Consider the following 16,593-nt stretch of genomic DNA (forward strand, 5'->3'; position numbering starts at 1 on the left):
GTTTGTCAGGATGGTACATATGTCAGACATCCAGGTCAACTCCTGAGGTCTTATGTGTGGAGTCTGACCTAAATATCGACGGCCTTGTTGCAGCTGGTACTCCACAACTGCTTTCTTCTGCTCAGAAATCCTTTGCAACATGTGGAGGGTAGAGTTCTAATGTGTGGGGACATCACACGCCAGTCGGTGTGCCGGAAACTGCAAACGCTGCTGCAACCTAGCAAGGGCGGCGGAAGCTGTAGCCGACATGCGAAAATGAGCTTACAGGCGGCGTACTTTGACGAGCAGATCTGGCAACTCGGGGTACGATTTAAGAAACAGCTGAACCACGAGGATAAGCACATGAGCCAGGCATGGTACGTGTGTGATCTCGCCTCGCCTCAGAGCCGCCACCATGTTACGGCCATTGTCACACACAACCATGCCTGGATGTAGGTTCAGCGGTCTCAGCCACAGATCTGCCTGCTCTTTCACAGCTGTTCACAATTCACAAGCAGTGTGAGGTTTCTCACCTAAACTTATGAGTTTCAGCATAGCCTGTTGCCGCTTGGCGGAGGCAGTACTGCAGTGCTTCCAGCTTGTAACTGATGTGGTGATATCTGAGATGGAGGCTGAACATGAGGAGGAGGATGATGCGCAGGAGCTGTACACTGTGGGAGAAACTCTGATTGACATAGTGCCCGCAATCCTCAGTGTGGGGAGGATGTGTTCCGTCCCAAGGTCCGACTGGGTCCCAGCATCCGCTATGTTTACCCAGTGTGCCGTCAGAGAGATGTACCGTCCCTGGCCACAAGCATTTGTCCACGTGTCCGTTGTCAGGTGGACTCTGCCAGTAACTGCGTTGTTGAGGGCACGGCGAGGGGCCAAGTTGAGGAGCATGATGATGATGATAGAAGTTAGCATCTCCTTTGTTTTCTTGGAATGCAAGCGTAAGTGTGCAGCCTGCCACCCACCCACCCCCAGGCTGCAATACCATAATGCTAGTTTGCACTTGAAATGGGGCCTTTCAGTTTGGGGGAGGCCGAAGCTGGCCACTATCTCATGGCTGCTTCGGCAGCGAGGTATCCATACTCAGTCCCCAGCCGCCCCGGGTGTCCATAAACGGTCCCCAGCCATCCCTATTTCTCCTTGGAAGTTCCCCCACACTTTTCTTAGCCTGGCCTGCTTTAGGGCAGCATTGGACGAGCCCACCAGAGAAACAGACTCCTTCGGTGGGCCCTGGCTTCTCCATCAGGGGAGTTGAGAGTGCCAAGGTGAGGAGCATGATGATGATGATAGAAGTTAGCATCTGCTTTGTGTTCTTGGAATGCAAGCGTATTGTGCAACCTGCCACCCACCCCCAGGCTGCAATACCATACTGCTAGCTTGCACTTGAAATGGGGCCTTTTAGTTTGGAGGAGGCCGAAGCTGGTCACTACCTCATGGCTGCTTCGGCAGCGAGGTATCCATGCTCAGACCCCACCCACCCGGCGGCCGGGTGTCCACGCTCAGTCCCCAGCCGCCAGGGGGCGACCGGGTGTCCATACTCGGTCCCCAGCCGCCCCGCGGCCGGGTGTCCACGCTCAGTCCCCAGCCGCCTGTGTCCATACTCAGTCCCCAGCCGCCCCGGGTGTCCATAAACGGTCCCCAGCCACCCCTATTTCTCCTGTCAACTTCCCCCACACTTTTCTTAGCCTGGTCTGCTTTAGGGCACCATTGGACGAGCCCACCAGAGAAACAGACTCCTCCGGTGGACCCTGGCTTCTCCATCAGGGGAGTTAAGAGTGCCAAGGTGAGGAGCATGATGATGATGATAAACGTTAGCATCTGCTTTGTTTTCTTAGAATGCAAGCGTAAGTGTGCAAACGGCCACCCACCTACCCCCAGGTTGCAATACCATACTGCTAGCTTGCACTTGAAATGGGGCCTTTTAGTTTGGAGGAGGCCGAAGCTGGCCACTACCTCATGGCTGCTTCTGCAGCAAGGTATCCATACACAGTCCCCAGCTGCCCGGCGGCCGGGTTTCCATACTCGGTCCCCAGCCGCCCCATGGCCGGATGTCCACACATGTTCCCCAGCCGCCTGTGGGCGGCCGGGTGTCCATAAACGGTCCGCAGCAACCCCTATTTCTCCTTGGAAGTTCCACCACACTTTTCTTAGCCTGGCCTGCTTTAGGGCAGCATTGGATGAGCCCACCAGAGAACCAGACTCCTCCGGTGGGCCCCGGCTTCTTCATCAGAGGAGTTGAGAGTGCCAAGGTGAGGAGCATGATGATGATGATAGAAGTTAGCGTCTTCATTGTTTTCTTGGAATGCAAGCGTAACTGTGCAACCTGCCACCCACCCACCCCCAGGCTGCAATACCATACTGCTAGCTTGCACTTGAAATGGGGCCTTTTAGTTTGGAGGAGGCCGAAGCTGGCCACTACCTCATGGCTGCTTTGGCAGCGAGGTATTCATACTCAATCCCCTGCCGCCCGGTGGCCGGGTGTCCACGCTCGGTCCCCAGCCGCCAGGGAGCTGCCGGGTGTCCATACTCAATCCCCAGCCGCCCCGCGGCCAGGTGTCCACGCTGTCCCCAGCCTCCTGGGGGCAGCCGGGTGTCCATAAACGGTCCCCAGCCGCCCCTATTTCTCCTTGGAAGTTCCCACACACTTTTCTTAGACTGGCCTGCTTTAGGCCAGCATTGGACGAGCCCACCAGTGAACCAGACTCCTCCGGTGGGCCCTGGCTTCTCCATCAGGGGAGTTGAGAGTGCCAAGGTGAGGAGCATGATGATGAGAGAAGTTAACGTTTGCTTTGTTTTCTTGGAATGCAAGCGCATGTATATAGTAGCGGCTAGGCCTGAGGTGGTCAGCGTTTTGGCGCATATCCTATCTCCTCCGAGGATTGCTGGATGTTTTCCTGCTACTATCCCAGTTCTATGACTCCCGTTAAAACAAAGCTTCAGGTGATGAATGATGGATGAGGTGGTGGCAAAGGAGAAAGAGCAGGAGGAACTGGGACCATTCACATCAATATCAGGCCAGTCAACCACACATGTCTTGTAGGATATGTTTCTGTACCAAAAGGAGCGGTTCAGCTACACAGTTATAGGGCATGCAGTGAGTGCAATGCCTGACAAAAATTTCGAGGCCCTCCAATGCCCCTTGGAAGTGACATGGAGGTCAGAGGGCCTTAACTAAACCGTTTTTTCAATTTATAGCAACTTGGTCTCCTGTGCACTGTTGGCATAAGCAGTGAATGGAAAGCTTTCCAAAAATTATGAGGAACTGCAATGCCCCTTGAAACAGACGTGAATTACAGCATACTAAAAACCATTATTGGGGAGTGGGTCTCCCTTAGTGTTCACCTATGCATTGAAAAGAAAAAGCTGACTAAAATTAGGAGGAAATGCAATGCCCGTTGGAAGAAAGGTGAAGGTCGCAGTGGAATAAAAAGACAATATCAATGCCCCTTGGAAAAGTGGTTGAGGTCGTAGTAGCTTAAAGAGACGGTTTTAATGCCCCTTGGAAGAGACGTGGAGGTCGCAGTAGCCTAACAAGATGGTTTTAATGCCCCTTGGAAGAGAAGTGTAGGTCACAGTAGCTTAACAAGACGTTTTAATGCCCCTTGGAAGAGACATGGAGGTCGCAGTAGAATAAAAAGACAATATAAATTCCCCTTGGATGAGAAGTGCAGGTGGCAGTGGAATACAAAGACAATATCAATGCCCCTAGGAAGAGACGTGGAGGGCGCAGTAGCTTAACAAGACAGTTTTAATGCCCCTTAGAAGAGACGTGGAGGTCGCAGTGGAATAAAAAGACAATATCAATGCCCCTTGGAAGAGCAGTGTAGGTTGCAGTAGCTTAACAAGACTGTTTTAATGCCCCTTGGAAGAGACGTGGAGGTAGCAGTAGCTTAACAAGACGGTTTTAATGCCCCTTGGAAGAGACATGGAGGTCGCAGTAGCTTAACAAGACGGTTTTAATGCCCCTTGGAAGAGACGTGGAGGTCGCAGTGGAATAAAAAGTCAATATCAATGCCCCTGGGAAAAGTGGTGGAGGTCACAGTAGCTTAACAAGACGGTTTTAATGCCCCTTGGAAGAGACGTTGGAGGTCGCAGTAGCTTAACAAGACGGTTTTAATGCCCCTTGGAAGAGACGTGGAGATCGCAATGGAATAAAAAGACAATATAAATGCCCCTTGAAAGAATGATGGAGGTCACAGTGGAATAAAAAGACAATATCAATGCCCATTGGATGAGATGTGGAGGTCGCAGTAGCTTAACCAGACGGTTTTAATGCCCCTCGGAAGACACGTTGGAGGTCGCAGTAGCTTAACAAGACGGTTTTAATGCCCCTTGGAAGAGACGTGGAGATCGCAGTGGAATAAAAAGACAATATAAATGCCCTTTGAAAGAATGATGGAGGTCACAGTGGAATAAAAAGACAATATCAATGCCCCTTGGATGAGATGTGGAGGTCGCAGTAGCTTAACCAGACAGTTTTAATGCCCCTTGGAAGAGACATGGAGGTTGCAGTGGAATAAAAAGACAATATCAATGCCCCTTGGAAGAGACATGGAGGTCGCAGTAGCTTAATAAGACGGTTTTAATGCCCCTTGGAAGAGACGTGGAGGTCGCAGTAGCTTAACAAGATGGTTTTAATGCCCCATGGAAGAGACATGGAGGTTGCAGTGGAATAAAAAGACAATATCAATACCCCTGGGAAAAGTGGTGGAGGTCGCAGTAGCTTAACAAGACAGTTTTAATGCCCCTTGGAAGAATGGTGGAGGCCGCAGTGTAATAAAAAGACAATATCAATGCCCCTTGAAAAAGTGGTGGAGGTCGCAGTGGCTTAACAAGACGGTTTTAATGCCCCTTGGAAGAGACGTGGAGGTCTCAGTAGCTTAACAAGATGGTTTTAATGCCCCTTGGAAGAGACGTGGAGGTCGCAGCGAAATAAAAAGACAATATCAATGCCCCTTGAAAGAGACGTGGAGGTCGCAGTAGCTTAACAAGAAGGTTTTAATGCCCCTTGGAAGAGACGTGGAGGTCGCAGTAGCTTAACAAGACGGTTTTAATGCACCTTGGAAGAGATGTGGAGGTCGCAGTGGAATAAAAAGACAATATCAATGCCCCTGGGAAAAGTGGTGGAGGTCGCAGTAGCTTAACAAGATGGTTTTAATGCCCCTTGGAAAAGTGGTGGAGGTCGCAGTAGCTTAACAAGACGGTTTTAATGCCCCTTGGAAGAGACGTGGCGGTCTCAGTAGCTTAACAAGACTGTTTTAGTGCCCCTTGGAAGAGACGTGGAGGTTGCAGTAGCTTAACAAGATGGCTTTAATGTCCCTTGGAAGAGATGTGGAGGTCGCAGCGGAATAAAAAGACAATATCAATGCACCTTGAAAAAGTGATGGTGTTATGATCTGCAACATAAACTAAGGAAAGATAGGGTAATTCTGTCCCTTTAATAAGACTAAGCTGAATCCCTACGATGTAGCTGGCTGCCTGTTCCTTGTGAACAGACCCGCCTTCGTCCTCGGCTTGTCTGAACGGAGACCTATAGAAACAAGGGAGGGGTCCCTAAATAAAATAAGGACTGGGACAAAAATGGGACACCTCCTAAACAGAAGTTGTTGCAGAGCAAAAAGGACAAACTGACAAAACTTACTAAAGGTCCCAGAGGACCAAGAACTGACAGAGATAGGCACCGAAGCACCTGGCTAGTGAGACAGTCTAAACAACACTGAAGTCCAGCAAGGCCAGAAGGGCGGAGCGGGAATATATAGGCAGCTGGTCACATGACCGCAAAACACAAGATAGCAAAAAGCTTACAGGAGGGTTCAAACAGTACCCCCTCTTCTATGAGGAACCTGCGGATCCTCCAGGCCTATCAGGAAACCTCATGTGGAAAGATTTAACAAGCCTAGGAGCAGAGACATCATCCGTCCTTACCCAGGAGTTGTCTTCGGGACCGAAACCATTCCAGGAGACAAGATACCGTAATTTCCCTCTATGCCATCTTGAATTCAAAATACGAGAAATTTCATATTCGCCGCCTTCCACCACAGGAGGAACTGTGACAGTGGCGTCCCTATTAGAAACGTCAGCCTTTTTCAACAAGGAAACATGAAACACAGGATTAATCTTCCAGGAAGTAGGGACATCCAACCTGACAGCATATGGGTTATCAACCTGAAGCACTTTAAATGGACCCACAAACTTAGGACCCAGTTTTTTAAAGGGAATCCTCAACCGAAGGATCTTCGAGGACAACCAAACCATGTCACTCACAGTAAACAAAACCTCTTTACGTTTCCTGTCAAACTACTTCTTGAACTTCTTGTTAGCCTCTTGCAGGTTACAATGTACATTAGTCCAAACTCTCTCCAAATCACCGGAAAAATTCTCCTCCGGCACCGCTGACCCCAATTTGGAGAACGAACCAAAAGACGGATGTCTCCCAGTACAGCAAAATAAAGGAGAACACCCAGCAGAGGAGGATGTATGATTGTTAAGAGCAAATTCTGCGAGAGGCAGAAACTCAGACCACACCTCTTGATTGTCTGCCACAAAACAACGTAAAAACTGTTCAACATCCTGGTTCTTTCTTTCAGTCTGTCCATTAGACTCAGGATGATAACCAGACGAAAATGACAAATGAACTCCCAACCTGTCACAAAAAGCACGCCAAAAGCGAGCCACAAACTGAGGTCCTCTATCAGAAACAATATCCGTGGGAACGCCATGGAGCTTGACAATCTCCTTAACAAACGCCTTAGCGAGTGTCTTGGTGCAGGGCAACTTAATGAATGGAACCAAATCACACATCTTTCTAAAACGGTACACGACCACCCAGATGACAGTAAAACCCTCAGACACAGGAAGATCAGTAATAAAATCCATAGTGAGATGCGTCCAAGGCACACTAGGAACCTCCAGAGGGCAAAGAAACCCCGCAGCAGGAGTATGTGAAGCCTTTGACCTAGCACACACAGAACACTTACGCACCCACTTGATGACTTCCTTCTGCCATCCAGGCCACCAAAAACTGCGACTGATAAGTCTCATAGTCTCCGAAGCTCCTGGATGACCTGCCAACCGAGACTCATGACACTCCACAAACAAATCTCTCCTAAAGTCTCTAGGCACGAACAACCTCCCATGGGGAGTGTTAGATGGAGCACCATCTTGAGCATTCACAATCCCATTCTCCAAATCGGAGTCCAATGCCGCCACCACAACTCCTTTCTGCAAAATGCTCTCCTCCTCGGCACCGACCGTAGGAGAGAAGCTGCGAGATAAAGCATCGGCTTTAACATTCTTAGTTCCAGGGATATAGGTAACAGAAAAATGAAACCGAGAAAAAAAAAGTGCCCACCTAGCTTTACGGGCATTCAAGCGCTTGGCAGCATCCAGATAGATCAAATTCTTATGATCAGTGAAAACCTGAATAGGAAATCTAGCACCTTCCAAAAATTGACGCCAGTGTTCAAACGCAAGTTTAATAGCCAGCAACTCCCAATTTCCAACATCATAATTCAGTTCGGTTTCCGAAATTTTTTTCGAAAAGAAGGCACAAAGATGTACTCCACCCTTGTTCTCTTGAGACAAAACTGCTCCGACCCCCACTGATGAAGCATCGACCTCGACCAAAAAAGGTTTGGTCTCATCAGGCTGTATAAGGATAGGGGCAGAACTGAACCTCTCTTTGAGATGCTCAAATGCTTCAATGGCTTCAGTAGTCCACTGGGCCGTATTCGCACCTTTCCTGGTGAGATCGGTTAGAGGTTTAACAATTACAGAAAAATTCTTAATGAATTTCCTGTAATAATTGGCAAAACCCCAAAATCTCTGTATAGATTTCAAACCAATAGGCCTAGGCTATTCCTGCACAGCCTGAACCTTCACAGGGTCCATCTCAAAGCCCTCGCTGGAGACAATGTAGCCCAAAAAACTAATTTTCTACACAGCGAACTCACATTTCTCCAGCTTAGCAAAGAGTGAATTATCACTCAATAACTGCAAAACTTCACGTACACTCTGCCAATGGGACTCCAGATCTGGTGAATAAATCAAAAGGTCATCCAAATACACAACCATATTCTTACCAATCAAAGGTCTCAGGATATCATTAATAAGGTTCTGAAAAAATGCAGGTGCATTGGTAAGACCGAAAGGCATCACCAGATTATCAAAATGACCTACCGGAGTGTTAAAAGCAGTTTTCCATTCATCACCCTCCTTCCACGTAACAAATTGTATGCCCCTCGGAGATCAATTTTTGAAAACCACTTGGCTCAAGAAAATCCAGACATGGACGTAAACCGCCATCCTTTTTTTTAACAAAGAAGAATCCGACTGCCACAGGCGACTTAGAAGGTCTAATGTGACCAGCAGCCAGACTAGTCTCTATGTACTCCTCCAAGGCCTTTCTTTCAGGGATAGTCAGATTAAATAAGCGAGTTTTGTGAAGAGTAGCACCCGGAACAAACTCAATGGCGCAATCATAATCCCTATGAGGAGGTAAAACTTGTGACTCCTCCTCCGAAAAAACCCTCCATAAATCTTGAATAGGTACTGGTAATTCCCCTTTTTCCACAGCCGCAATGCGACCATTACAACATTTATCATAGCACTTCGGACTCCAAGGCTTAATTACATTAGTAGACCAGTCCAACAAAGGATTGTGCAGTTTTAACCAAGGCAATCCTATAACAACTGGAGAGGGCAAATTATCCAAAACAACCAAGTCCAAAATTTCTTGGTGAACACCATTGATAGTGAGAGGAAATGCAGCAGTCTTGTGAGTAATACATTTCAAAGGAGTGTTATCAATGGCAATCACAGAAATAAGTGATGACAAAGGTTTAGATTTCAATTTAAATTTTTCAATTTGAACCACAATCCACAAATACCTGAAACTCAATCAAATCTCCCTGCAGAGTAGTACACCCAGAAAGAAACACTCCTGCAGAGCGTAAACAAGCTATACGGGCGTAACTGACCTTTTTTTTTTCTTTGCTTAAACGACGCTCACAATACTTAATCAAATGATCATCTTTATCACAATAAAGACAAAAACCTTCGACGAATCTCTGATCTCTTTCCTGAGAGCGGAGTGACATCGCCCCAACCTCCATTGGTTCTCCGCTGTCAGAGCAGGTTTTCTGGGATCTAGGACCTGAAGTTACAGGAGTTTTTACATCATTGACCCTGGACCTCAGTCTCCTGTCCACACGAACAGCTAACTGCATAGCTTCCTGCAGAGTCTCAGGTGCAGGGAATGCAATTAGCAAATCCTTAACCCTTTCACTCAAACCAGCAATAAACATTTCAGCGCCGAATCATTCCATTTAACTTACAAGCTCCTGTTCTTCCTCCTCCTCCTGCTCCTCTCCCTCATTGTCCCCCAATGCACGTTGGGATGAGATGAGGCTGGGCTGTGTGTAATCGCCCATTACGGGTTCTTGATCCATCTCATCATACTCTGGCTGCAATGCTTCCTCTTTAATTCTCTGCAGAGAGCGTTGCAAAAGACAGACAAGAGGGATGCTGATGCTAATGATGGCGTCATCGCCACTCACCATCTTGGTGGACTCCTCAAAGTTTGTCAGGATGGTGCATATGTCAGACATCCAGGTCAACTCCTGAGGTCTTATGTGTGGAGTCTGACCTGAATATCGACGGCCTTGTTGCAGCTGGTACTCCACAACTGCTTTCTTCTGCGCAGAAATCCTTTGCAACATGTGGAGGGTAGAGTTCCAATGTGTGGGGACATCACACGCCAGTCGGTGTGCCGGAAACTGCAAACGCTGCTGCAACATAGCACGGCCGGCGGAAGCTGTAGCCGACTTGCGAAAATGAGCTTACAGGCGGCGTACTTTGACGAGCAGATCTGGCAACTCGGGGTACGATTTAAGAAACAGCTGAACCACGAGGATAAGCACATGAGCCAGGCATGGTACGTGTGTGATCTCGCCTCGCTTCAGAGCCGCCACCATGTTACGGCCATTGTCACACACGACCATGCCTGGATGTAGGTTCAGCGGTCTCAGCCACAGATCTGCCTGCTCTTTCACAGCTGTTCACAATTCACAAGCAGTGTGAGGTTTCTCACCTAAACTTATGAGTTTCAGCATAGCCTGTTGCCGCTTGGCGGAGGCAGTACTGCAGTGCTTCCAGCTTGTAACTGATGTGGTGATATCTGAGATGGAGGCTGAACATGAGGAGGAGGAGGATGATGCGCAGGAGCTGTACACTGTGGGGGAAACTCTGATTGACATAGTGCCCGCAATCCTCAGTGTGGGGAGGATGTGTTCCGTCCCAAGGTCCGACTGGGTCCCAGCATCCGCTATGTTTACCCAGTGTGCCGTCAGAGAGATGTACCATCCCTGGCCACAAGCACTTGTCCATGTGTCCGTTGTCAGGTGGACTCTGCCAGTAACTGTGTTGTTGAGGGCACGGTGAGGGGCACAAATCTGGAAATGGACCAGTGAACAGCTCTTCAGAGTGTCCAAGTGTGGGATCAGTTGCTGTCTGACGACACTCGACATGGTGGGAGGAAGGAGCATCAGGGTGAGAAGGAGTATACAGTCGAGACTCACGGCTACTAAAACTTGACCGTGTGGAAGACAGACAGGAGGTGGTGGTGCCTAGGTAACTGGAAGTATTATCTGCTATCCAATTAATAACCTGTTCACACTGATCAGTTCGCAATACTGGTGTTGTGTGCTTCCCTAGTAATTCGGTCAAGAAGTGTGAGCGAGAAGATGTGGCTGTTGGTTGTGGCACATTTTCACCTTGGCCACGGCCCCGTCCTCTACACGCACCATCACAAGAATGTCCAGTACCACGTCCCTTGCAACGTCCCTTGCCCATTGTAAATGAAGTAAAATAGCTAACACTCACACTATCAATGGAAAAAAGGTAATAAAAAAGAGATTAGTACCGTGGAATTGCAAAACCACAGTTCTCTTTGTCTGGCCTTCACCAGTATCTTTTAAACAGATATATTTGTGATTGAACAGACAGAGAGACACTATTACTGTTTTTTTTTACGTAAAACAGGCCAAAAGCTGGATAATACAGAGATTTTAACCATGGAACTGCAAAACCACAGCTCTAATTTACTGGCGAATACTAGACTTTTTTAAATAGATATATTTGGGGCTGAACAGTCAGCGACACACTCAAACTGTTTTTTTTATGTAAAAAAGACCCAAAAGTGGATAATACAGAGATTTTACCTGTGGAACTGCAAAACCACAGTTATAGTTATGTGGCGTACACAAGAATCTGTCAAACAGATATATTTGTGTCTGAACAGTCAGGGAGACACTATTACAGTTTTTTTTTATGGCAAAAAATGCCAAAAGCAGAATAATACAGAGATTTGACCCGTGGAACTGCAAAATCACAGTTATAGTTATGTGGCGTACACCAGAATCTTTCAAACAGATATATTTGTGCCTGAACAGTCAGGCAGACACTATTACAGTGTTTTTTTACAGCAAAAAATGCCAAAAGCAGGATAATACAGAGATTTGACCCGTGGAACTGCAAAACCACAGTTCTATTTTTCTGGCCTACACCAGACTCTTTTAAACAGATATATTGGTGTCTGACCAATCAGGGAGACACTATTACTGTTTTTTTTACGGCCAAAAATGCCAAAAGCAGGATAATACAGAGATTTGACCCGTGGAACTGCAAAACCACAGTTCTATTTTTCTGGCCTACACCAGACTCTTTTAAACAGATATATTGGTGTCTGACCAATCAGGGAGACACTATTACTGTTTTTTTTACGGCCAAAAATGCCAAAAGCAGGATAATACAGAGATTTGACCCGTGGAACTGCAAAACCACAGTTATATTTTTAAACAGATATATTGGTGTCTGAACAGTCACAGACACACTCAATTTTTTTTTTTGGGGGGGGGGGGGATGCCAAAAGGTTAATAAGACGGGTATTTGCACTGTCTGACTGAGGAAAAAAAAAATACAGGATTTAGATGAAAAAAAAAGGATTTTTCCTGGCCCCTGAGACCGGGGGATAAGTCTAGCAATTTGACCAACAGGAGCACACAGGACTGTAATGCAGCGTTTGCTGGTTTAACCACTGCGTCTCCTATACAGTCTGCCTGCCTGGCTGCCTGATATCTGGGATGGATATTAGTCCTGACAAGGAGTGTTTGTTTGACTTGGCAGGCTTTAGAGAGCTACCTACACTACCTATTTCACACTATATATCTCTCCCTAACTCAGCAGCACCCTCTCTACACTGTCTGATCCGGAGTGACTGTGTCCAAGATGGCGGCGCCCGGTTTTAAATACTCAAGGTGACGCTTTGCGGCCAGCCAATCACTGTAATGCCCACAAGCAACATGGCTGCGGCAGTGACTGGCTGGCAATCCCTGCATGTTCATTGGCTGTGTAAAGAGCGCCAAACGTGCAGGGCGGAGACCCGAGCTCCCGCCCGAGTATCCCGGAAATGCTCGGTGCTTGCCGAACATCCCAAGTAGTGTTGAGCCACCCCCGTAGTGTTCGGGTTCGGTTCGGTTCGTCGAACACCGGGATGTTCGAGGAACTGTTCGTCGAACTGTTCGTCGAACACCTTAGAACACCGTCGAACACCGTTAAAACCAATGGCAGGCAAACAAAAACACATAGAAACACATAGAAAACACCTTCAAAGGTGTCCAAAAGCTGACAAACTGCTCAGAAGACGCTTTCTTTAAAAAAGCCGGCGGGCAATTCAGCAGCGGCATACACCGGTACCCGACAATTTAGACAAGAAGGAATAGAGCCTCACACACAGATTAGATAGATAGAAACATGTCAGTCACATATATATGAAGTACAGTGACAGTGTTGCTTACTGTACTTGTCATTTAGTGTAAAGGATTTATTAAAAAATATAATAGTGTTTTCATGCACTGTCTCTTTAAAAAAGCCGGCCGGCAATTCAGTATCTGTACCCGACAATTTATAACAGACAGAATAGAGCTTCACACATAGATTAGATAGATAGAAACATGTCAGTCACATATATATGAAGTACAGTGATAGTGTTGGTTACTGTACTTGTCATTTAGTATTAAAATAAAGGATTTATTATTAAAAAAAATTGGCGTGGGGTTCCCCTTAATTTTAGGCTCTAGCGGAGGTTAAGCAGACAGCTGGGGCAGATGTTTGAAGCCTGGGAAGGGGGTAATACCCACGGAGCTTCCCAGGCTACTAATATGAGCCCCCAGCTGAATACATAGCCTTTACTAGCTATTAAAATGGGGGACCCCCCAAAAAAAATGACGTGGGTCCCCCCTAATTTAATAGCTAGCAAAGGCTAGGCAGACAGCTGGGGGCTGATATTAATAGCCCAGGAAGCGAGCCTTGAATATTGGCCCCCTCCCAGGCTAGAAACACCAGCCATCAGCCGCCCCAGAAATGGCGCATTCATAGGATGCGCCAATTCTGGCACTTAGCCTCGCTCTTCCACGCTGCCCTGTAGCGGTGGCAGGGGGTAATAGGGCTGGGGTTGATGTCAGCTTATAATGCCAGCTGACATCAAGCCCAGGTTAGTAATGGAGAGGCGTCTATAAGACACCCCCATTACTAACCCCATAGTCAAAGTTAAAAAAAACACAAACACCCAGAATAAAGTCCTTTAATTGAAATAAAGACACAATCCTTTATTGTTCTAAATTAAACCATACTTACCATCACGCCCATTCCAGCTGAAGCCAACGATCTCCTGCAATAAAAGAAAAATAATAAAGCAACCTCATCCTTACCTTTCCATGGTTCCCACGACAGCTTCAGCTCTGCTACATCGAGATGACAGGCTGGACCGCAGCAGAACGCTGCCATCCAGCCTGTCATCCCGCAGACACTGAGAAGCGCAGGCTGAAATAATTTAAAAAAATTGAAGTGGGGCTTCGCACTATATTTGTGTCCAGCCAGGTACAGCAGGCAGGAATGGGCTGCCCCCAACCACCAGCTGCCTATTTGTACCTGGCCGGACACAACAATATAGGGAAGGCCTTTTTTTCTTAATTATTTCATGAATTTCAAACAACTCGAACACCGCCCAAAACAGTTCGAATTTGAGATTGGCGAACAGTTCTAGTCGAACACCGCTCATCTCTAATCCCAAGTAGTGAGATGCTCGGGCAAGTAACGAGCAGTGTCGAGCATGCTTGCTCAACACTAATAAGGATGTCTTCCCTTTACCCAGAATTGAGGAATCATTAGCTGCACTGAGATCCGCTAACTATTTCTCCACTTTAGATCTCACCAGTGGGTATTGGCAGGTTCCTGTGGCAGAAGTGGACAGAGAGAAGACCGCGTTTACGACACCAATGGGCCTCTTTGAGTTCAACTGCATGCCATTCGGGCTCTGAAACGCCCCGGGAACATTCCAGCGGTTAATGGAGTGTTGCTTAGGACACAAAAACTTTGAAACTGTACTGCTGTACCTGGACAACTTAATGGTCTACTTAAAGACGTACGAAGACCACCTGGAGCACCTGGCTGAGGTGGTCGAGGCCTTATCCAGTTTTGGCCTGAAAGTAAAGCCGTCCAATTGCCACCTGTTGAATCCCAAGGTCAACACCTAGGCCATGTGGTAAGCGCTGAAGGTGTAGCACCAGACCCTGAAAAAGTCACTGTGATCAAGGACAGGCCAAGACCCTCCACTATCAAGGAAGTGCGGCAGTTCCTCGGGCTGGTAGGCTACTGCAGGAGATTCATCAAGGGTTTCACCAAGATAGCAGCACCATTGCAGGACCTCTTAGTGGGCCAGTCCAAGAAGGCCAAGAACCTGAATCTTTCATTCGAGTGGGGTAAAAAAGAAGAAGAATCCTTCATTCAGCTGAAGGTGGTTCTTACGGGAGACGAAGTCCTTGCCTACCCCGACTATGGCCAAGCCTTTATACTCTATACGGATGCCAGGAACGTGGGATTGGGAGCAGTGCTGTTCTAGGTACAGCAAGGCAGAGAGAGAGTGATTGCCTACGCCAGCAGGAACCTCCGTCCTACGGAAAGGAACCTCGACAACTATAACTCCTTTAAGTTGGAGTTTATAGCCATAGTCTGGGTTGTAACAGAGCAAACACTAACTGGCTTCAGTGAAGTTTACCATTTTCACAGACAATAATCCACTGACCCAACTTGAAATGGCGAAGCTAGGTGCGCTGGAGCAGCGATGGATGGCCCGGCTGTCCAACTACGAGTTTACCATCAAGTATCGGGCAGGACATAAAAACGCTAATGCTGATGCACTGTCCAGGATGCTCAACTTGCCAAATGGGGGAGAAGACCCAGAAGAGCTGGAGGAGATAGAGCTACAGGTTTTCCATCATCACGGGGTGACTCAGTGCTCCCACTGTATTAGGGACAAGCGCTTCGCCAACAGAGAGGCCACGTTTAGCTCATTGCCCCACCATGGATGGGCAGAGATGCAGGATAGCGACCCGGCTGTCCACCTAGTAAAGGAGTTGCTGACACAAGCTGACTTGAACCCTGGTCCAGATGCTCTACAGGAGACCCAACAGTTGTGGAAGGAGAAGGGCAAGCTGTTCATCTATGAAGCTGTGTAGGAGAAGCATCAACTCCTGGACACACGAACTGGTCAGGCAGGTGGTAGTCCCGAAGTAGGATGCGCCAATGGTCTTAGATGCGTACCAAGATGGAGCAGGACACTTCAGGTGGAAGAAGTTGGAAGTCCCGCTACGTGAGCAATTCTACTGGGTTGGCATGAGGAAAGCAATCGAGAGATGGTGTCGAGAATGTGGTCCATGCAACCTGAGATGGAAAGACCGTAATAGCCAGAGGGCTCCCCTGCAGCCCATGGTCACCAAACAACCCCTTGAACTGGTAGCCTTGGACCACTTGAAGCTAGCCCCAAGCCGGTCAGGCTATGTCTATGCTCTCACCATATTAGACCACTACTCCCAGTTCCTGGTAGTAGTGCCAGTGAAGGATCAGATGGCCCAGACAGCAGCCAAAGTGTTTCAACAACACTTTTGTCGCCCGCGTGGTTACCCTGAACGAGTGCTTACTGACCAAGGCACAGCCTTTGAAGCAGAAGTGTTTCAGGAATTCTGTAACTTGTACGGCTGCAAGAAAATAAGAATGATGCTGTATCATCCCCAGACCAACAGGTTATGCGAGAAAATGAACCAGGTAGTAATAGACCTGTTGAAGACGCTGCCCCTTGAAGAGAGTAGAATGTGGCCAGAGAAGTTACCGGATTTGGTAGACCTATATAATCACATCCCGGTGAACTCCACCAACTGTACACCCACCTACCTGATGAGGGCAAGACCTGGCAAGTTACCCATTGACTTAGACATGGGAGTTTTATCACCTGAGACGACATCACCAGATGCAGAATGGGATAAGGAACAGCAGCAACAATACTGCAAGGTGCAAGAATGTGTAGAGAGAAGTTTGTCCCAGGTGAGACAGAGGCAGGAAAGAACTTATAATCAGCATGCACCTGCAGTTCCCTTGTCACCTGGAGAACAGGTGCTCAAAAGGAAGAGACGAGTTCACAAATTAGATGATCAGTGAGAGGTTGAGCCATACACAGTCTTACCTTCAAACTTCGACAACACCAAGGTATACCTC

Source organism: Phyllobates terribilis, unplaced genomic scaffold (assembly GCF_046119375.1).
Source record: "Phyllobates terribilis strain yellow unplaced genomic scaffold, ASM4611937v1 Scaffold_11__3_contigs__length_659146591, whole genome shotgun sequence".
NCBI classification, from domain to species: domain Eukaryota; kingdom Metazoa; phylum Chordata; class Amphibia; order Anura; family Dendrobatidae; genus Phyllobates; species Phyllobates terribilis.